The sequence below is a fragment of the Tigriopus californicus genome, chromosome 4 (genome assembly GCF_007210705.1).
Source record: "Tigriopus californicus strain San Diego chromosome 4, Tcal_SD_v2.1, whole genome shotgun sequence".
Lineage (NCBI taxonomy): Eukaryota > Metazoa > Arthropoda > Copepoda > Harpacticoida > Harpacticidae > Tigriopus > Tigriopus californicus.
Window position 1 is genome coordinate 6,654,938 of NC_081443.1, and position 22,416 is coordinate 6,677,353.

At 44.3% G+C, this 22,416-nt stretch overlaps 1 long non-coding RNA gene across 1 annotated transcript in view; it reads left to right on the top strand.

The window, feature by feature from the left end:
• The window catches only part of LOC131878825 (uncharacterized), a 69,373-nt gene extending 50,397 nt beyond the window's left edge, over window positions 1–18,976 (top strand). The window contains exon 2 of the long non-coding RNA XR_009373069.1: window positions 18,618–18,976. This is a non-coding gene — a long non-coding RNA (uncharacterized LOC131878825). The remainder of the gene's footprint in view (window positions 1–18,617) is intronic.
• The last annotated feature ends 3,440 nt before the right edge of the window (window positions 18,977–22,416 follow it).

Here is a 22,416-nt window from a genome sequence, read left to right on the forward strand (position 1 = left end):
GCTATTCATGAGGACACCTTGTTTAACCCAGAAGGATCTCTCTCAATCTCCAGGAGGGATCCCAGCTCTTCCGATCTTTCTAGACAAACTGTCTCCTTTTTGCATTCAAGGGTCATCCAGAGCAACCCCCGAAAAATTGGGCCATATCTCCTCCTCCTTCAGGAGCAACGACAGACCCCAAGGCGTAAATAATCTAAGATCGCCAGGTCCCAACCAGCCTACTATACGACTTGATACGGTAGTCCTTTCTCGAAGCTAAAGGGCAATGAACAATTGTGAAAAATCTCGGTCACTCATAATTGGTGGGGGTTACGAAAACAGTTATCGGCTCTCAATCTTATGGTACCGAAGCGATCCCTTTGACAATGAAATCACTGTAATAAGAACTCTTAGGGCTCGCACTAAAGTGTCACGGATGACACTAATCATGTTTCAACTCAAAGGCGATATTTGATGAACTGGAGAGTTCAGCGAGCTCGGGTCGACTAGAGAACAACCCCGGATTAAAAACCTAAAACCGTCATCGTAATCGGGGATTGCGAGTCAAGATTTTCACACCTTCCCACAATCATGAGACCGATGGCGATGATGAACTCGTTGACATGCAATTCACACGTTGGTATTCCGGTAATCTCACTAGACTCACCTTTATAATCTGTCGAGATGGTTTCGATTCAGTAGGCGACCCATTGGGTAGGGAAGTCTTAGGCTGAGGTATATAATTTTTCACTTGGCCATGATTCTCGCACAGTGTTTAACGACCTGGCGCACCTTGAATAGCGACAATAGGGTTGCCTTTTTTTCAATCCAATCACTTCATTTATTCATGTTTCTTTCTGATAGGGGTATTATAGGGCTTATGAAGAGCCACTATTATGAGCCAACAATACCAAAGGCATAAAAGGGGAGCCTCACAATTCGTCTTGAGAGACGTGTAATTCCTTTGCACAATTACGACTGATCCAGGCATTCAAAGGCATTCTCCGGGGAAGATGAGAAAACACAAGAAGCCATACACTCACACACAAAGCGGCCCAGAAATGGCTTGAACGCTTTTTTGTCTCCGTCGCCATCGCCGTGCCTGCTGCTACTTGGCTGGCCTGTTTTGTGCCTGGGACGACGAGCCAACCAGGCAGACAGCAATTCAGACACAGGCATATGAGGATTGGGGGCGATTCCGCTCCTAGCGATGCGTTCTCCTCAAAAACGGCGAATGAGCTCGCCATTCCCCGTCGTCGGCTAGTCGATTCCACGCTGTTTCCCTGATAGAACGACTGTCCGCCGTTTTGTTCAGGGGCGAGCGAGGGCGACAACGACGACAACGCATCATTTGTCTTGTCCGTGACGTCACAATAGGAGCCGACCAATCAGGGCTTTGTCCGATAGCGGGGCGAGAAAATGTGGCGGAACGCAAAGATCAGCATGCCATGCGAGCAGCATGGAGGCTAATAGTTGGCCTGAGAGCGAGATTCACCACTACCACCACTACCACCATTACCAAGGTATAAGATGGTTTCTTGAGGCGGCAAGACGTAAGCCTGAGCCAGCCTACCATTGCCCTCTCTGCTGTGGGTATGTATATACCTCACTCAACGAGGCTCTTGGACAGGAGCTTCTGAACCAGGGACGGGAGGCTGAGTGGTGTTGTAATGGTACATGTACATTGTACATTGTGCACGGTCCAAACCGTTCTCCCTCCGGTGTGTGTGTACGTATGTCGCTTTGGCTAAGTCTCCTTGTGCGTGCGTGAGTGTGTGAGCCATTTTGGGTGCCTTGTCGAGGGTAAGGGAATGCAATTCTTCACTTCTCTATTTCCCTGAAAAGAGCACAATACGAAAAGGGCTCAAGGAAAAATGGGCCCCTTCTTTTCCCATTGGATGAAAGTCGCAGAAATGGCTGAGAGCCAAAAAGTCACGGAATAAAAAAGACGACAGCCTAGCACCAATCTTTGACTGACTTGGCCTGGTTTCTCTCCATGCTTTTAGCTTTCCTCAACTCAGAAAAACCAGGCTAACAATAACAGTAAAGTTGAAGAACGAGTTTCGATTTTTTTAGTCGCCATGACGAACTTTTCTGTCACAATGCCATGATTCAATTTGGCCGTTTCTCGATGAAGAAATATTGTACAGTATACATACAAGGCATATTTTCTTTCACTTTCGTCGCCAGATTTCCAAGACCATCATATTTATTTACTATGTTTCTTATTTGGATCCTCCTGACATGTTGATAAGGGAAGAATTATGATACCCTGGGATGTAATTCTCGAGAATGCCATCCCCTGCCAGTTTATGTGCATGAACTGTGCAAGTGAACAACCCAATGATAATGATAATTGTTATATACCACCACTATATCCACCTCATAATGGATTGAGCACATTAGCGAAGAAAACCTCTTGAAAGGGAGCTTTTATCATATCCATAAAAGTACAATAAAAAGGTTTGCAGTTTTTTGCTACAAAGAAGCTTCCAAATGGGCTCTTAGCCAAGCAGTGAGCGTTTCACAATGAAGCAAGAAAGAGAGAGGAAAAGGGAATTCCAAGTCGACTACGACAACAACAACAACACCGACGAATAGGCGGAGTATCATTTATTGCCACCAGTCCAAGATTTCTGTGCGGAAGAGCCCTGTATTCATTTGCTTGAGCCGTGCGTATGTACGAGTATTATTTCCCTTAAAGCCTTGAAGCAGCCCATTAACAAGCCAGACAACAATAGAGTTCATGTTTTATTCTTTTTGCTTGACAATCAGTGGTTATTGTCACAAACACACATGCGTCCATGCTACACACTCGTACTCAGAACTCGCAAGCTTTAGTGAGATAGAAGTCTCAAACAGTAAAAGAGTGGTGCGTTCTGGTGTGGAAAGCCGAAGAATGCGACGAGGACAACCACGCACTTTTGTGTCATGCCCTTGTTCTGCTCTTCGTGAAAAGAAATGTCTTTCATCAGAGCATAATTGCAATTTGTCAACAACAAAAGTCTGTACATAGATGTAGTGGCTGCTGTGGCTGCTGTGACGGCTACTGTTCTACGACCATGTTGGTTTGGGTGGTTTTGAGCGATTGCATAGCGGTGTAGCCTGGAGGGTAGTTACAGGGCTCCCTCCCGCCCTCAACATTACCTTCGGCAACAACAACAACAACATCGACGGCAGTTTGATGGACGGAGTTTGTTCTATTTTTTCCAGAGCTATTGTGTGTGTGATTTGGATTGCGCGTTTCACCCACCACAGGCAAAGAGCAAAAGCAATCAATAAGCTTCCGGATTAAATGCAATCCTTTTCAGAAAATGCAACATTCTCGATCGGTCTGAATAGATTTACTTAGACATGAGAATTGAAAAACTTTTTAACCCACTGGGCTGGAGGGAGGACACAACCAACCCGCACCGCTCATTCCTTCCACAATTGGGTAGGGAGGTCGTTCAGTGCCCACCGTGTACGACCAACTCGACATGTAAATACAGCCGGCAGCCTAGAGTCCCTAGTCGGCCAAATCGTTTCAGAGAGGGGGAAAGACCACCCCAGAGTTAGTACTCGAAAATCGCAATGACCCTGGTTGAGTTTCTTAACCTACCTAATGTTTCTCTTCTGAGTAATTTGGAGGGGAAAAAAGTTCTAACACGAAGTCATGAAGCATGTACACAAGTTGCATCTCTTTTAAGGGCCTGTGTGTGTTGATCACTGGAAATTCGGATCAGTTGTAAGCTCGTTTCACTAGTCTTCACTCGATATGGTTTGTTAGCTTTAGAATGAAGTGATGATGCTTCAAAGTGCACAGCATGAGTTAAATGTTTGTTTTAGAAACCGAACGAAAACAGGTTGAACCACATCAACAGGCCTAAACTCGTTTGAAAACGGTCAAAGTTCAAAGTTTGCAGCTGACGGGAACGAAGCTCACGAGCAAAATGGTGGGCTTGGTCGGAGTTTAGTATTTGGTTTCTTTGGCAGCCCTGAGTCGAGTTTGGAAAATTGAATTTTGAAGATTGGAGACCACCCTGATGGCCGGACCTCGATGGACGGACATTAGACATTGTTGGTAGCCAAATACATCAGAATTTAATCACTTCATTATAGATTTACGAGGATTGAAAACGAGTCTATTCGAGGTTCTCTCGGCTACGAAGTTGGAGAGGGAAATAATCCAAATTGGGGATGGGTTATTTTGAGTGCATTTACTGAATTAGTGGATGAAGGATTGAAGGGTCCGTTCAAAAAAAGAGCCACTTGAAACGACCAACAACAATACACACATTTCGAGATAATTGAATATTAGGGAGCCCCGCACTTGAAACCGTCGAGGAGAACGAACAGCGAGCCTAGCTCTTTGATAGCTCCTTTGAAACTGTTTCCACCAAATCGTTGTTGAGCCCTATTTTACAGATTCATCTCGTTCGAAAATGGATTCGAACTTAAATCGTAGCCATTCTCGTGGTCCTCGGGAGGTGGTCTTCTGCCATCCACTCCGTATGCATGTTCTCATGGGAACCATCAAATGGCCATAAAAAGAAAAGGTTGACAAGCACATTGCATTAATTCAATGAGTTTAAGTCAAGTTGGAAATTCCGAGTAATGTATTCGTGTGCCACGTGGCTGGAACTTGGAGGAATATGTTTCTCGTTTAAGTACCGTATCCAGAGTTTCTACTTTTGTCATGAGCATTTATCTTTTCGTTTCCGAGATTTCAACAACAAATGCACTTAGATATTTAATACTGAGGTATATCCAATCGAGTTTAAATGGACTAGCTTTCAAAATAAGCAAAGAAAACTAGCTTGCAATATTATCCCAAGATAATGCGAAATATGTTTTAGCGCAGCATTCCATCCAGATTCAGGAGCGTGACCGGGGCGTTGCAGCTCATCCCATATTGACGACCCAATGATGGAGATTGAGCTTTTTATATACGTACTGGATGAACATTATAGTCGAGATCTCCCTCTTCCAAGAGTGCACGTAGTCTGCTGCATCCACATCAAGATTTTCGGAGGGCGGACTGACTCCTATCTTTGGAATAGATATGGGAACACACTTTCTCCCATGTTCCTATGCACCAAACCCAGTTAGTTGGCTCCTGATGGAACAAACTGGAAAGGGACCATCCCAAAGAGAGCCTGAGAGCGAAAGAAAGAGAGAGAGAGAGAGAGAGAGAGAGAGTATCAATTCCATACCGGTCCCATCATCGCCCATTGTTGCTGTCCAACGAGCCATTCACTCCAAGATGCAGCGGGAGCCTTAGTCTCAATCTCGAGATTCTCCAGGGCTCTTTTATATTCAGATTGATGTATTCAGAATGACTTTTTGCTTGTTCCAATCTCCGAGTTCGCTCGCGTATGGCATACTCCCAACATGATGCTGGCATAGCCCAAACAGCAACCAGACATACATACATAGTCCCCGAATCACCCGCCTGCCAGTCCCTCCTCTTTCAGGCCAATTGCCATGACGAAGGGAAAAATTGACACTTTTCAAGATCGATGGATCAATAGCTAGGGATCAAATGGAACTTTTGCATACAAAAGGTTCAGTCCTTTGTCCACAAAGGGAAGAAAGCCTTCCGGACCTTGATCCAAGATTACTGCCGAGGGTTAGTGGAAGAGGGAAGCTGTCTTTGATAGAGAAAATTAAATTTGACCCTCCCATCTTTGCATACAACAAAAAGGTCTTTGTGGCCTTTAATGTGATTTGGCTATCGTGTTTCTATCTGAGAAAAGGTTCAGAAGCTTCCGAAGCTGGTTGGAGGGTACAATAAGCTTATATCCTGAGCCCAATCGTCGATTGGACTTGGCCTGATCGGTTGAAAAGGCATAGGCAATGAAACAGTTGAAGTGGGTCCACCTTTAATGTATTCAGGCTCTTTGGCTAAATTGGACTAATTGAGCCTAAGGTGCTCATTTTCTCATTTTGAAGCGCGCTTCGACCGCATCGCCTTTCAAGATTGCGGTGAGAGCAAAGAAGTGAGATGAACGAGTCTCGAATACCATCCTAGACAGTACCTGTGCCTACAACAGCTTAAATGGAAGACGAGCGATGAAGTGAAATGGCCGAGCAGCAAAACATTGAAAGACCAAGAAGAAGAAAAAGAGATTCATTGCGAATGATCTGAATTTATATGGGGAAGACACGAAAAGAGTGTCTTGAACCTTGACTCCAATTGCTCTCGGTCATGATATCCATCTCGAGCTCTTGAGCACCTCATATGATTGTACCATTGCCAAAACCTGTCATAGCTATTAAGTAGGTCTCTCAGGACTGACTCTAGATGATTGTGACTAAATTTATGACTAGCAAGAAAACCGCATGCTCTTGATATTATGTCTCAATTGTATCGTAATAACGGTGTCAAAGACCAATGTAACTACACAAATAGCACTATCTACAAACATATTGTATATTGGCATGGTGATCCTGTAAGTCTTTTTCCAATGTTTCCATTGCATTTCAAGCCCTAGCCAAGGGTAAGAAATGGCAGGCATTTGCATAACAGATAATCGAGCTAGAAATAACTCTTCTCCTTCTTCACGAAGGAACGAAACCTTTTCATTAGAACACTGAAACTACTTGAGCACGTACGATGCATATAGATTCAATTCACTATTTGGCTCCAACACCAAAGTAGCGTCTTAGGAGAATGGAAGAGTGCTTCTGACTGAAAAGAACCCAAAGACGAGTTGGAAGTTTTGAATGGCCAGAGGGCAGAATTTGAATGTTAATATGATAATGCTCCTGTTGGCTGGAAAGGGAAGATTGGGCGGAAAAGCCTCGCCCCCCTTTGTATACATTTATTCCCGTAATGTTGGACTCATTCGGGTCAATCCAACGCAAACGGAGCCATATTTCCGAGAGTATTTTTGCTTGAAAGTGAAATGTCTGACTGACAAGGTGTGTTGATTTGGCCACAAAAAATGTGATTTGTGGATTATGAACCACATTGAGATCACTTCATATTGCCCTATACCCCTCTCGACGATGTATGTACGTACAGTACCTAGTGCAAGTTGTAAGGTACAATGTACAGGCTAATCAATCGACTTTGGCTCCATCCAAAGATGGAATATTTTGATCCGCATGGAGGAAAAAACTCGAGAATTAGTGGGCATCTATGAAGATGGTATGTAAATGGGTGTGAGGCACACCCTCTGCTGTCTTTAGAAAACCTTTGGATAACGACATACTCATGACCAGTTCATTTTAACTTGGCTGGACTGTACGTGCCAAATCTGAGGAAGTGATTGTTCCTGAAGGAAAAGATTGGTAGCAATTGTGTGGCAGCAGGTTTTATTCATCCTCCCCAAAAGAATAAAGCCTTCTTTTGTACATGTCAGACCATGTGAAAGGAGCTCAAGAACAGGATCCTCACTTTTTGGGCTGTGCCTCCTACTTGAATGGGGCTGGTCCGTCGCCAATAAGACTATTCCATTGCGGAGTTCGTCGTGGCACACTAGGAATACGTACATTCAAGGGGGAGTGCAACGCTACTACTAATGCTAAAAACCAACTCCAGCAGCAACGACATCAGTAGCAGAACCATCACCACCTTGGTCACTGTCAAATTCAATCACGGACAGAAGAAAAATAAGAGACAGCTGTTGCTTTAAGCGATTTATCAGCTGCTGGCTGAAGAGTATGAGTCGCATGCACACACACACACACATACTCATATGCTTGGAGGAGGATGGTACGTGAGTGAGTGAGTGCATGTGTGTGTGTGTGTGTCCATTGAGAGCTGGCATGTGAGAGTGTTGGGCAATATCCCAGGGGATCAGATGACATATTCGCACCCTAGTCCCAAAAACCATTTTCCCAACTCCCAGACAGGGAGGTTCCACATCCATCCACCCTGACTAGCCACCCAACCGACCGATCAGTAACCCATCGTGCCCGTGGACTGGACTAGTCGAGTGGGGAGTGGCTGTGATTCAACACGCATTGAATGTTGCCTAGAGTGTTTGATGATGAAAAAAGTGAAATCTTATTCCTTTTTCGGGGGTTCCCGATTTAGTGACTAGATTACACGATGATGAGAATAGAGTTAGAGTAACTATTACCACGATGTGTTCTTCAACAGGAGAACATGAGGGAGAAAGATAGAGAGAGAGAGAAAGAGCGCTAGAGAAAGAAAAGACATATTGTTCCATTCAGAAAAAAAGCTAATCCTCTGAGGAGGGGTTGTTGGGATTGGCAATTATCTCCTAGCCCATGGATCCCAAGTCTCTTTTTTGTTCCCTCATGACATAAGCCGATGGGTTTTGTAGCTTGCACAATTACAACCCTTTTTAGTAATCCTAATGGCTTAGGCCGACTCGATATATTTTGCTTCAGATTTCATTCAACTCAGTCACGCTCTTGTTACTTGAGAGAACAGGGAGAAGCCATGGTCAATAGCATCCTAATTGCGATTCCCATGGTCACACTAAAAGCTTGAAAGTATCACCTCCACTGCCACCATAGATACCGCCACGCTATGTACAAACGCTATAACAAGCGCACTGTCTCTCCTAGTCTAGTATTAGATGGTATGATTGTGTTTCCAAGTCGTGGTCTCTACCTACATCACCCGCACTCGATTATCCTCATTAACATTCATTAGGAGGCTTTCAAGTCGTGCAACTCTTGGCATTTACTCCCGGTATATTGTAGGTAAACTAACGAAGAAGGCTGAAAATCAAGGTTTGCCACTTGTTGCATAGCTGATGTCGTTGTATCTAAAACACTTGCATGGAAAGAAAATACTCCATTAAATAACATCCTTTGAAGGCTCTCTCTCTCTGTCTCTGTCTCTCTCTTTCTCTCCCATGGAGTGATGAAATTATTCATTCATAAATCAGTGAACAATGGAGGTTTTCTCCGTCAGATTTGTTTGTTGATGTTGCATTCTCTGCTCCAACCGCGTTATTATGCTTGTCGTTCTACAATGTAGGAACATCTCCCCCACTAGTTCGAGCTGGATGTAGGTACGTATGTAGATAGGGCACTCACTGTACATGGACGTACACATTGTAGGGTACATGCACAGAAAGACTGGCTTGGTCGATGTTGGTCGTTGGGTGCTGGTGCAAAGAATAGCGGATTCATTTACCAATCCATTATGCTATCCATCTTCCTCAATGGCTGCGAGACAGATACACAGTGGTTTCAAGGTGTGCAATACCAACACACAGGTTAGCTTTTCAAAGCCAACTTCGCACCACTCATTCGCTCAAAAGGCACCTCGTTATGGCTCTCAAAAAGGGACGGTGATCTTTTTCTACCTCCAACCTCCAACCAATGGGTGCCTTTTTTGCTCACTCTTCGTTGCTCATTAAGCGTCGTTGGTAATCATGGGGAAGTTGCGATACCCACAATGCTTCAATGAGCCACCAAAATCAAAGCCATCATTGGTAATCTGAGAGCACGGGAAGATATTCAGTGGTGGTATTAGACTGCACTATGTTTGACTTTGGGCATTCTTTGCCGTGCTTTAGTGCGTGTAGTAAGTCATGTAAATATCTTTTCTAGTTGTCTCGTAATTTCCAAAGTCATTTGTTTGCCGTGCCAATGAGCACAGCCCTGTGGGTCCTTGGTGCATAAATCTTCCACTTCAGGTTCCAAGGGGGGTCCCTCTCTAAATTCCAGTCAAGGTGTTAAAACTTCTCTTTCAAAAACTGAAATCAACCCATGTTTGTCCGCCTGACCCATAGATTCTCCAGGACGAGTGGCTTCTTTGCCCGTGCATGGTTTATCTCTTTTGGTAGGTGGTTCCCTGTTGCCGACAATCGCCCCGAAGAAATGTTTCGGCTCTGCGACAATCTTTGCTTTGCTCACCCAAGACAACGGCCAGATCTCTCTCACAAAAGGTGTCGCTTGTCTTAATGGAAATATTAACAGGTTAAGGCTGGGTGACACATATTTCACATGTTTCCGACCATTGAGACTCCAAAGGGGGTGAATGTTGAGTCGTAGGCGTCTTGGGGTCAGGGTTGCCATCGGACAGTGTCCCCGCTTTTAGGGCTTGAGCGACACTCTAAAGAATAGATGCGCTCTAGATCTGAGAGGGTGAATATGTTATTGTGGGATGAGTACCATTCTGTTCTGCATAAGAATGTGTCAATGAACACTTGAAGTGCAAATGAGGCGCGTTAGCAAAGTAAGCTTAGCTCTTTTGGCAACCTGCTTGCCATTGCCGTAAGCCGGTTGATGAGGTAGCTCTGTTGGCGGCAATGTTCATGATGTCCCATGATGTTCGTCGATCTTCTTCGTCTTCTTTCTTGGTCGTCGGCATGTTTTCCAGAGTTTTATGTGAGTCATCCTGGCAGGGGTTGGAATTCAAAGATTCTTCTTTTATGCAAAACTCATGCGCGGTGTGCCTTGGCGACGTGCATGCATTGATTTTCGATGGTTCACTGCTTCACTCCGTTAGCTCACTTTACGAATCTCGATCGACATTCACGAAAATGATCATTTCAAGCTCCGCTCCAATGTTCCTTCCAACATGATGTTTTTTCCTGGAAGTGTCCTGTTGGGAGGTGGGTGCAAATCGGTTAGGTGGGAACGTCGTACGGATCTTCACATGGCGGATGTGGTACCACGTTACACACACTTGAGCGAGTACAAGAACCTGGGGAGAAATTCCTGCTCCATCTCCATTTTTCTGCTCGCTCTCTAATTTGTGGACGACTCAAACACACCGCTCCGAGATATGACCGTTTATTGGGGACATTTAAATGCCCGTCTTCTAAAGCAGGTCGGGAAAAATTCCTCTCGATTCAACAATGCCCTACAGAAAGAGGGGAGTATTTTATTCTTTTGTTTTCGGCCAAGTGTCTTGCAGGTTTTTCAAACTGGAACGATCCAAGCTAGGGTCCTTCTTGGGTTAATATGACCCGGTCTTGTCCCAGTCCACCACTAACTTAGCAAGCCCCAAATAGGCTGTAGTACTTGCTCCTGATGCGATACATTCGGGTCTACTCCATGACACAATAACCTGGATTATCTTGCCCAAGGGATGAGAGCGAGCTGAAGAGAGCCATTGATAGCCCCTGAACACTGCCTCAGCTCGTCGGATCATAAAACTTCACTTGAAAAGGAATCAGGGAAAACATGGAAACCTATTAACATTCACATTTGTACCCGTCTCAACCGATCTCCATGCCTACTCATCAACGCTTTGGGATTCGATATTTCGGGTCGTTTTCTCAGGTCAATAAAGCCATTTGGGTTAACGTCCCGCCGAATTTCTGGGAACGGTGTGAAGTGACCCAAAAACACCGATTGTACTCAGGACCGAGAGTCCAATACTTGAACCTCCTTAGACCATCAGTGGGATGTGCTCAGAGCAAAGATTAAATGCAATGCCTGCTCCGTCCAAAATGACTGATGTTGCTGATGATGATAAGGGTTTTTTACCTCGCTCTGAATGAGCCACTCTACCTGATGTTTGTTGTGTGAACGCAGCCCGATTGATCAAAAGTGGCTAACTGCATCTGGAACTGAGAACCCGTCCGGACCCTCGTACAACACGCCATTCCCCCACCCGGTCTTCGTGTGTCTGTCTCAAAATGTCCATGCTGTCTTTTGCTCCTTTTGATTTGTCGTCATTCATCAAAAGAACGAAGAGGAGAAGAAGGATGAAGAGGAATTGACGTCATGTGTTGTTACTAGAAAGCTGAAAAACACCTCATCATCATGATCGTCGTCAACCTCGTCGTCGTCGCCGTCGTCGTCATCGTCATCACAGGCTTTTGATCCTTTTGGAAGGTGAACAAATCAAAGAGAACCAGCCACACATCTGGAAAACTAGTATGATGAACTGGAGGTATACTTTGCTTCCATTGATTATGGTTGATAAGGTTATTGCTGTGGGACCGTTCGAATTTGGATATCACTTGATTGATAATTTTCGGTTTTGTGAGCCTACCCATAGTAATGTAGCCTGGGTGTCTCTTTCACTTTTGCTTCATGCATCAGCATGAAAACCGACGGAGCTCTCTAGAAGTTGTTCTTCTTCTCATCAGGTGGGAAAGTAAACACGAAGGTGGATCATGGAGTCACTCCCCATGTTGCAGTTTGGTGCAGTTTAGTGGGCTTGATGGAAGAGAAGCATACGCTACAATGATCGAAGATTTCAGTTCGGTTCGTTTTTCTTTCTTTTTATATTCGGAACTGATTTTGCCACAATCCTGATCAACAAACACTTTGTAGTTAATCTTAGTAATGGCGCTTACTTTTGGAGGAGAATGTTACTCTCTAAACAGAACTCTGATACCATTCTCCTAATCAACTTGGGGGAAGGGTGAATCAAACCTGATAAAAGAGGGTTCGAAGGCAGGATCATATCAAAGTGTCGGATCACCAGTCTGCTTGCTGGCAAGCCAGCCAGATTGAATGGGACAAATTACATCAAATTGGTGTTTGCTTTACGGACTACAAAGCCAATATCTGCTAGCTTGTTCTCAGCAATGTGTTCTAGAAGTACCATTCGTTACTAAATCGAGCAATGAAGTATTTGCAGTGAAAGAAAGAAGAGAAGGAAAAACTGAAGAAAAAAAAAACCTCATTTGTAGACAGAGGGACGAACACTGTTAGCTTTAGTTGGTTGACATTTTGGAATTGAAAAAAGCAATGCTTTATTCCCCTTTTGTGTCAGGAAGGCAGGTACAAAAGGTGTTGTTTATTCTCCGAAGGGTGTTGTTCATGTATTTTTTCTCTCTCTCTCTTTCTCCCTCTCCTTTCAGAAGCCCTTGGGGCCTTTTGTGTTGCTCAAATATCATTGATCAAATAAATGGCTCGATGTCACTTGAACATAAAATTCTTTTTGCCTTTTCTTCAAAAGAAAGGCTCTCCATTCTTGCGCTTTGAAAGGATCCAATCCTGCCATTTTCACCAACAATCATCACACACTTCCAATTCAATGTGTACATTGTGTGTCTAGTGTACCACTTGTTCGTCCTTCGATGAGAACGTCGGGCGCGTTGAACTGACGAGGGTCATACATAGTATTACCATTATCGAAGCTAGCTTTTTCTTGCACACAATCAGATTGCAGCGAGACGACACTTTTATGACGTATGTAGATTCATTCGAGAAGTGCTTTTTTCTTCTTCTTCTTCTTCTTCGTCCGTCTGTCTCTCCTTATTTTCAATGATGAACGATTCGACCCATCTGAAAATCTTGATCATCCTAAAAGTTTCTCATGCCTGCCAAAAGCTTCCATTCCCCATCATCCCATCACTACTGCTTCGGCAGTCGACGTAGCACCACTCCGATCCCTGCATGCACTAGCCTTGAACGAAAAGGAGGAGTGGGACTCCCTCAAAGAAGCTGCCTTCAAATTTGAATGGAGTTTGATTGAAATCTTTTCAGTGGTGTGCATATCTCGCGATCATGTTATGTCAAGTCCTCCTCACAGGCCAACCAGCCAACAGCCTAAGAACGACATTCACTCACTCACTCACTCACTCACTCATTCGTTCATACATTCCTTCATCTTGGGTCCTACCCATTTCACTCATGAGATCGTCCGTCGTTGGTTGGTACTTCTGAAAAGGAAGGAACGCGAGCGACGAGCTGCTTGCTCATCAGAGAACCAAAGATTCTCCGGTCTGGACTGTACGTATATCCAGTACTGTAGCGCCACCAGAAGGATGAAGGGAAGGTGGTCTTCACAAAATCAATCAAATCTATGCAAAGTGATTTTTTTCGTCCAGCCCTTTCCTACTCTACCCTTCCCATTCCATTGTCATGCCTGTGTGATGGAATAGCAATTGCATAGCTTGCTTTTCTTTAGTCTAAAAGTCTAGTCCCAGGGCTTCAGGGTCGGAAGTATCGTATGTACCGTACTACTGAATATCGGCATAGAGAGAATGGTTTATTGGGGAAATTGCTTCATAATTCGAGTTCGTCTCAAATTTGGGCACAATGAGTCAGCCACAATGGCGTGTTTGACCCTTTATCGGAAGTGTTGCTAATCTGCTCAGTGGGATCCTCTTCAATCCGTTCATTCTTGCCTGGGTTCATCTTTTGAGCCCTCATTAATATAATGAACCCCCTTTGAGTCCAATGAATGCCATCAATACCCTTTCACGCCTTTGTATTGCGGATTCAAGGTGCAAGCCAGCTAGCCAGCCAGCCAACCAACTAACCAACCAACCATCCAACCAGCCCAACGACCATTGGGTCATCGAGTAACAACCAATTCGTGCTCAACAGACCCACTACTGTACTCGATAAAGTGCCCACTGGCTGCCGCTTTTATTGTTGCCAAAATGGCCCGGAAAGTATTGCAATCTCAGTGACTGACAGTGAGGATACCACCAACCCCACTGATCAGTTAGCGGACCATACAAACAAATAGATTGAAATACTATTCGATTAAGAAATTAGTGGCAGGAATCCTTCTGCATTACTGGGAGGAGCATAGTGCAGAATCATCGCTAATTGACAAGTTGGAGCTTGCACCCATAGCGAAAGGCCCTTTGACCTGTGGTTGGGTCACACTACCACTTTGAATGATTTTTCCTCGTCAAGTTTGGTATTTCTCCCAATATCTATCTGGTTGGCATTCCATAAACCTCGGGGGTTGGTGAGTGCCTCCAAAATCGCCTCCTCTCTGTCTATGAGTCTCATCAGGGACGAGCCAGCGACCATTGGAATTGTCAGACCCCATGTCTCTTGTGACAGTCTGCGGGATATCCCAGGTCTTCACGGGAGAAATATTAGTCCTCCGACACTCACTCTCCAGATTCGAGAACAAGAATGGCGGTAGTGCAACATGAACCACCCGAGATCGGATTTGAGATCGACACAAAACTCGAGCTGGAGGTGTTTTGGGCGGACTTGTTCCAAGCTTTTTGTCATAACATCTTCAGAGTCGAGCTCTCAGAGCCGGCTTGACATATCTAGGGATGGATCGGCAAATCACATATTGGTAGAATTTCTCCGGTGGTTTCCAGCGCATTTTTGTCCGCCGATGTCGATGATGTTCATATTTTCAATGCAATCCATAGTTTTGGACACTGATTTTGATCTCCGGGTAATCTAGGTTACAATCAACTCCATGTCAGCTTATAGATCATTGAGCTGGGGGTTTATTGGCAATGATAAAAACAACAAAGGCACTACATTTTGTAGTAGAACTAGCAAAAATGATTCTCTCAGCCCAGCCCCCTGAACTACTAGTACATTCATTTTGAACATATAGGGTTGATACTCCCAAAAAAATCAGAGTGCCTCTTTCTCAACCTGCCAAACGACCATTGTAAATTGGGTTCCATTAAGAAGACATGGCCATTCAAGAGAAATTCCTCAGAGAGTTTTTCTTTCTCTGTGGCTCCCTCTCTCTCTCTCTCCCTCTTCGTCTCTCAAGTTGTTTTCAATGCAAGAGCGGCAACACTATTGGACGAATCAATCAGCATGTCTAGCAAACTACCTCACTTCCAAATAAATTGGAGCTGAATTTCTTTCGAAATCTTTAAACCAATGACCACGATCCCTGACATTGTGACCCAGTAATTAGGGCGACGATATGTCTCTCTCTGTGATTCGATTCTACGATAGCAGTACAGAAGTGGGGGTTTATGAGGGACTCGTTGCTGGAGCGCAAGAGGAATTCACCTGGAATATCCATTCGACCTGGTTGGGATCTCCCCGTGAAGTTCATCAAGCCACGCAGACGGCTTGGCGGCACAAACAATTTTAAGATCACGACAACGACCCCAAATGCTCACTTCTTCATTATGAGCTACTGTGCCACGAATATACTGTTGGCTGTTAGTAGACCCGGTCAAGACATTCGAGGACAATGGTAATTGTCCACAAAGCTGTAAACGTATTGCTATTCATTTCGGATTATTGGGAACGAACCATGTCGGTTATGACAACTGGTCGTTACCCCAGATCTTGATGGCATTAGTCCGATTGAGATCGAAATCAATGTGAGTGGTTCTTTTTTATATTCAGCCTCATTTTCTCGAGTGATCCAGGTTCATCTCTCATTTTCACAATATAGAGATTGCCACATGATTCTCTCTTCTCGTTCTCTCTCTCTCTCTCTCTCCCCTCTCTTGATGCAGTACAGGTAGAACGAGTGATATATCTTGGATCTTTTCAATTGAAAATGTGACAGATTCTAGATCCCCATTCAAAAACCTCCGTTGGCAGCTCAAAAAAATATCTTTGCCTCATTGCGGGAAAATTCTTTCGCGTCACGATTGTCATTCATTCATTGATCAGCCGGTCCTCTTAGTGCTTCAATAGTTCAATGCTTCTTCAGCCTCGTCTCCAGATCTCTCACCCCCGAGCTCACCATTGCACCACCACCATCACCACTGTCACCTTTAAGTGGTTTGTTCATTCGGTCGTCCGCAACCCCATTTGAAGCACCGACCCCAATCACATCGAGACCACGAATTTTCCTCTCACATTTTTCTGCACCCTGGCCTATCTGTATAGGTTTAAATAGGGAAAACTGAATATTGCCAAAAGAAAGCTAGTTATCAACACAAATTACACGAATCAAACCTAACTCAACCACTTCAATACATAAAGAAAGACACGTTAAGGAATAATATTATTCATGTGTGTTCGGTCCAAAACAAGTATGTTAACTGTTAAGAACATGACGCCGTAATTGTTCGGTCGTAAAATTGAAATGACCTGGCTCGCAAAACGCTTAGTTGGGTATTCCCTAATGGTCTGGTTTCTACTGGGCATCTCTCGTGGTGTTGTTTCCCTAGCTCACTCATTTGTGAGCTAGAGACACCCCGAGGGTCGCCAGTCAAAGAAGGTCCCGAAAAATGTCGCTCTTGAGGAGTCGTCAGACAGCGTGGCACCTACCGGTATCTTTTTTGCCATTCCGAACATGGCGAAGCCACATTGCTTCTGATGATCCCATTCATTCATTGGGGACAAACTGGGGATGGTTTGGAAAATAGAAAGGATATTAAGGAATCTGATCGTTGTACCGGTCAATGGTGGCAAGGTGTGATGTTGGATCAGATCTGCTGCGGACAATCAGAAGATGAGATGCTGCGATTGGACAGTATTGGGTGTCATTATCTTATTTATGGCTACAAAAGCTGCTTTGGAAGACAACAATTTGTGTCAAATAGAAATTCCAAGAATGTCTCTGGCCGGCTTAGTGGTCGTCATAGAAAAATTTCCTGTGGATTGGGGACTTGTTCCATCTGATAAGTAAGTGTTGGGCTCGAAAAGCGCCTTGTCATGGTCGGAAGAAAAACTTTCAGGGAACATCTGATAATATTCGAGTGAGTGTCGCCGCCGTCACTTCAACGTGGACCAAACTGGGTGAAGGAAGCTGCCTGGATTGCTTGGCATGAATACCCACTGCCACATGTGCTGTTACTGTTGATTCAAAAGCATAAATCAACAATATTGATGAGTCCCAGATTGAATTCAAGCGGAGAGAAAGTGTCGAAAAAACCTGAAATGCAAACTATTCTCATTCATGGCCACCATATGTTGGTTGTCTGCTCGAATAGGTGGGATTTAAATTTGATTTTCAATCTGGAGATCGATTTCCGAGCCCCTATAGATCTCCCAGTACTCGGGTTGGTGCTGATAACATAGATTGCTGGTCTTCGCCCTCGAGGGTCAGAAATTAAGATATTATCTGAGCAAATCTCAATTAAGCTCCCCTCTGATCATTGCCCTGCATTCCTGAACTGGGCAAGAGTCCTTCTTTGGCAACCAAGACACATTCTTTTCACTCTTAAGAGCCCTAGAAATTGCCTCTGGAATGGTGGCAATCACGGCCATAGATTTCTTCCAGGGGCAGGTAATCAACAAGTACATACACTTTCATTCCGATTCCCTAATGCAGCTTTCAAGTCGGATCCAATTCATCGATATTTCCCATGAGCAATAGCAAGTTACTGCCTTTGGAATGTTCAGACCGCATAGTTTCGTCTCAACCTCAACCTGGTGGTCAGGTACATACACTCACCTCGTCCAAGGGCATCAACCCGTATCGACAGCCATCCATTCGACCACGGGGTAGAGTCTGGGGGAGGCGAAGGAGGAGGAGGAGCAGGAGCAGGAGGAGCAGAAGTAAGAGAGCTCTCCTCTCGAACGCCATATAGTCACTCGAGACTCACAGTAAGTGGCCTAACCCTGAGACCCACGGGGACCTGAATGACCACGATTAAGTAATCGTGAGAAAAAGCGTAGATTGGGTTTGACAGAGAACATGGGTATTAGCCTTGTTCGCTGGGCAATAAATTGTCAATGCGTTCTGGATCTTATCCGTGAATATTTGTTCGAGGGAATGTAGGTGGAATAATTGAGATGGTGGATTTTCGGCGCTGAGAACGAGATGGTGGATTTTCGGCGCTGAGAACGGAGAAGGCATGTCATTTGTAACAAACCACAGGGGGAGGGGAACTAGCGATCTAGCGATCTCCATCGGCTTGAGCGAGTTTGAGATCTTAACCTGGTTCCACTTAGAGGATGGAGCAACCAACATTGATACCGCTTTCTAATCCAAGGGATGGCCGCTTGCCAAACGCTTTCCCCTTTTGACGTCGAGTTGTGAGACAATAGTTCACCCGTGTTGTCTATTCCTTTGGAGACTTGCCAATTTTCCATTGCTCACCGTTCTTCGCTCTCTTTATTTGCAGAAGACCCACCAAGTCATCAGCTGATTGTTGATCCCCCAATTCACCTCCTGATTCGCGTCCCATCCCGTGATCGTTGGACCATAGTAGAAAAATGCGGAACCGCCGCCCCAAACTGCCCGATTTCTTCCGGCACAAGATCCAGAACTTTGTGCGGAACTTTGTGTTCATGTCCATCGGATGGATCACCATTTGGTCCGTGTACGCCACGTTCAGCGAGTTCTTCCGCAATGGTGATGTGACCCGTCGATTTGGATTCGGCCCTCATCATTTCCTCTGATCTGATCTCATTCAACCATAATTTTGTACCTTTTTTTCCACTCGACCATGTGTTTTTATCCGAATAAACCGAATTAAATGGATTCAATCGTGAGGGTTCAAAAAAAGAGAAGTGACTCCAAGTTCGAGACAACAGGACAGCCTCGTCATTCCAAAGCCATAATGATGGGATCCTCGGCGGAGAGAAAAACGTGGGCTCCGTGCTTTGCGCTCTGTACTGCTTTAGCACTGTCCCATTGTCCGTACAGATCAGGAGGCGTACTGTTGCTTTACTACTATTCGGGAGGGTTTTGGTACTAATTTTCTGGCCGATGACGGGGCAAAATCAATGAATCCATCCATACATCCATCCATCGACTGAGCTAGTAGCCACGTCTGTTGGGGTTGACGCCTCGTCCTCTCTTTCCAGTCTATGTGCACGTACAACACAGTAGGAAATACACGACAAACAAAGGTCACATCTGGAGAAAGAATTAAAACTGGATCCAATTGAAATGATTGAAATTGCAGAAAGGGTCTCCATTTGATCCGAACTAAGGATGGAGGGAAACTCGTGGAACTCTCGAATTTTTGATTGGGTTGAAAACATGATGCTTGGTGTGAAATGGCTGTGGATGGTAAGTAAACTGAGGAACGAAAAGGCTTCTTGAGTGTGTCAATAACGAAATAATGTCTGAAAAGAGCTCATCATTTTCTTGAATGACATGGCCAGATCTATCTCGGTCTCTCTTTCTTTGGTTCGTTCTTTCATTCTTTCGTTTTTTTTCTCTCTTTCTTTCTTCTCTCCATTCAAAGAAGAGTTGAGAGATGATTTTGGTTTGCGGCATCGTCGTGACAGATGTGCTTCAAACCTTGAAATCAAACCCACCAACAAACCAAACCAAATCTATAACGCTCAAGGAATGGTTAAATATGATGCCATTGCAGATATCTACAGCAATACTTTTATGTGTATCCCATCCAATAGGTTTTTGTATTCGGTTAAGACAAGATTCAGTGTTCGTTTACATATACATTAAAAATCAGGAAAAATACATCGTTGTATTATAAAGTGCGTATGTATTGTGCGCAGGTGAGGTGATGAGGGTCTGGCTCCTGGGTTCCTTGTGCATGAACTGGAAGAGAGACAATACGTAGGTAAAGTGAAGGAGTGATATGCAAGAACTATTGTTGAACAAAAGAAGGCTTCTTCCGAGTGTTTGGACCCTTTCTCACGACCTGCTCACACGAGATATTATATACTTGGTACAGTACTTGGGATTTCCAAATCCCCGACGAACATTGGAAAACACTGTTACAATACTACACTTCCAGGAAATGCAGCACCAGCCTTCGCTAAAACACCCGGATGAGTTGAGTGAATGGAATGAACGATTTGAAGCTACGCAGGCTTCAGGACTTTAGGCCTGTGGATTATTCCAGAGTTTTCTGTTTGTCTTGGTCAGATGCTCGCGGTTTTGACGTGTTGACACGAGGTGGAAAAAAAACGAGAGTTTGAGTTTTCTCACGACTTTGGCTTTATTAAATGACTCTCAAAATAACCATGATAATACAGATGGTGATGATGGTGACTCCGACGATCGAGGTGGCAGTGGTGGATTTGTAGTGGTAGTTGTGATGATGGCGATGATGATAATGATGACGACGCTGAAATTATCTAGTGGGAATGAGTCATTCAAAATTTTCGCCTAATAGCGAGATGCAAAAAAAGTCAAAACTCTTATATGGCATTAGATCTCATTGAGAGGCAATGAAAACAAAATCGGGTTCGGAACCCCATCAAAAGTAGCACTAGATTATTGGAAGGTCTCAATTGTTCTGGTTCATCCGAGTTAGAGGCAAGCCAAGTTTTACGAAAAACGAAGTAACGCTCATAAATCAAGGTTTTAGTACCAAACGAATCAGCTCGTTGAGAATCAAATTGATCGTATTCAAATCATCTGCAAAAAACGCCATTTGGAGAATGATTCAGCCAACATAATGGAAAGTCAATAAGGGTTTTCCAGTTAAATCGTGCATTGACGGGTTTGATTTATGTTTGACGTTCCAACATTGGCACACACAAAGGGACGAGAACAGAATATGCGCTGACACCGTGGACACTACAAAACTGCCATGCCGACTGCATCGTAAGTAATCATACCCAGTTGAACTCCGAAGCCCGATTCAGTGAATCAAATACACAGTTTTATACTCTAGCTCCTCCATACTCCGGGTTAAGGGTGGATGGTGATTCAACGGTTCAATGCCAGGCAAAGAGAGCTCAAGCAGCAGTGCGGCCGTCAAAGGGTTGAATGAAAAGCAAATAATGATTTCGCAGCTCTGAATTTGTAATGGTCACCTTTTCACACTGCATTTGATATCCATTCCAGTTCGACTGCGTCACCCCACACGATATGTTTGGCACCCTGACCTGGCCAAAAAAGAAACTTGCATCCTGTTAAATTGTTTTTTGGGGGAATACCACATTTCAAAAAGCTGCTTCTCGTTTTGATTATTGCTGTGTGTATGGGTATAAGAAGAACGTACTCACATTACAGTATTAGGGATAAACCCCATGCTTAGTTGAATATGGAAAACCCTTTTAATGATCTATATCTTCCAAAAATGGTCTTGATTACATGTTTTCATTTACTCTTTTTAAGCACAAATTATCCTTGCTTTGGCGCATCAAAATCGGCGTTAACGTTTTCCCTTGAGGAACGCCCTTCCTCCAACCACCGCTTTCTGTTCGCTGTACATAATGCATTAGAGTACTTAAAAGCGATCCACATCCAATTGACCTCTTCAATGAATGAACGATCGGGGCGTTAAATTGGGGAGAAAACATGACCTCGGTGTATCACAAACCATTATTCACCCATCCCCTGCCGCATTGTGAACGTGTTGGTGGCGTAGCAGTAGGTACTCGAAATAGGAGTGTTGGCATCACTTCCATTGGCAGAAAGAAGCATCCGTCTACCGTCTACTGGTATATCGTATAGTGACAATGCTGTGTGGCCGATGAAGGAGACTCCTTCGAAATCCTTATTTGAAGCGCGAAATGTCGATGAGACACCGTGACATATCAAACTGAAGTGGCTTTTCAGAAGGGAATGGTGTCGCTTAGTGCATGTGTGAGTGTGTGGAGGTGGGGTGCAGTACGTATTTATACCAACCATGAGATTGGTCGAGCGCTTCGAGAATAAAATATGAGCACTTGGAACCAATTAATGGGTGTAATTGTCACCACTGCAACTGCTACTACATGCTCGTACTAGTGTGCATTCTAAATGCGTCGTTGCCCTCGATGGATACCCTTGAGATTTTACTCTACCCAGATGGATAGTTTGCTCCATGTGGAATGAATAGCGAATTCAAGTGGATCGCAATAAGAATTCGCCATGCTTATTCAATAGTAAGTACACATAAGGATACGTACAAGAGACCAGTACAAATGCCAAATGTTTTGATCAATATTCCAGTTATGAGGAATGTATCTTTTTGTGTTCCATGTTGATATGAGGAATATAGGAAATTTTGC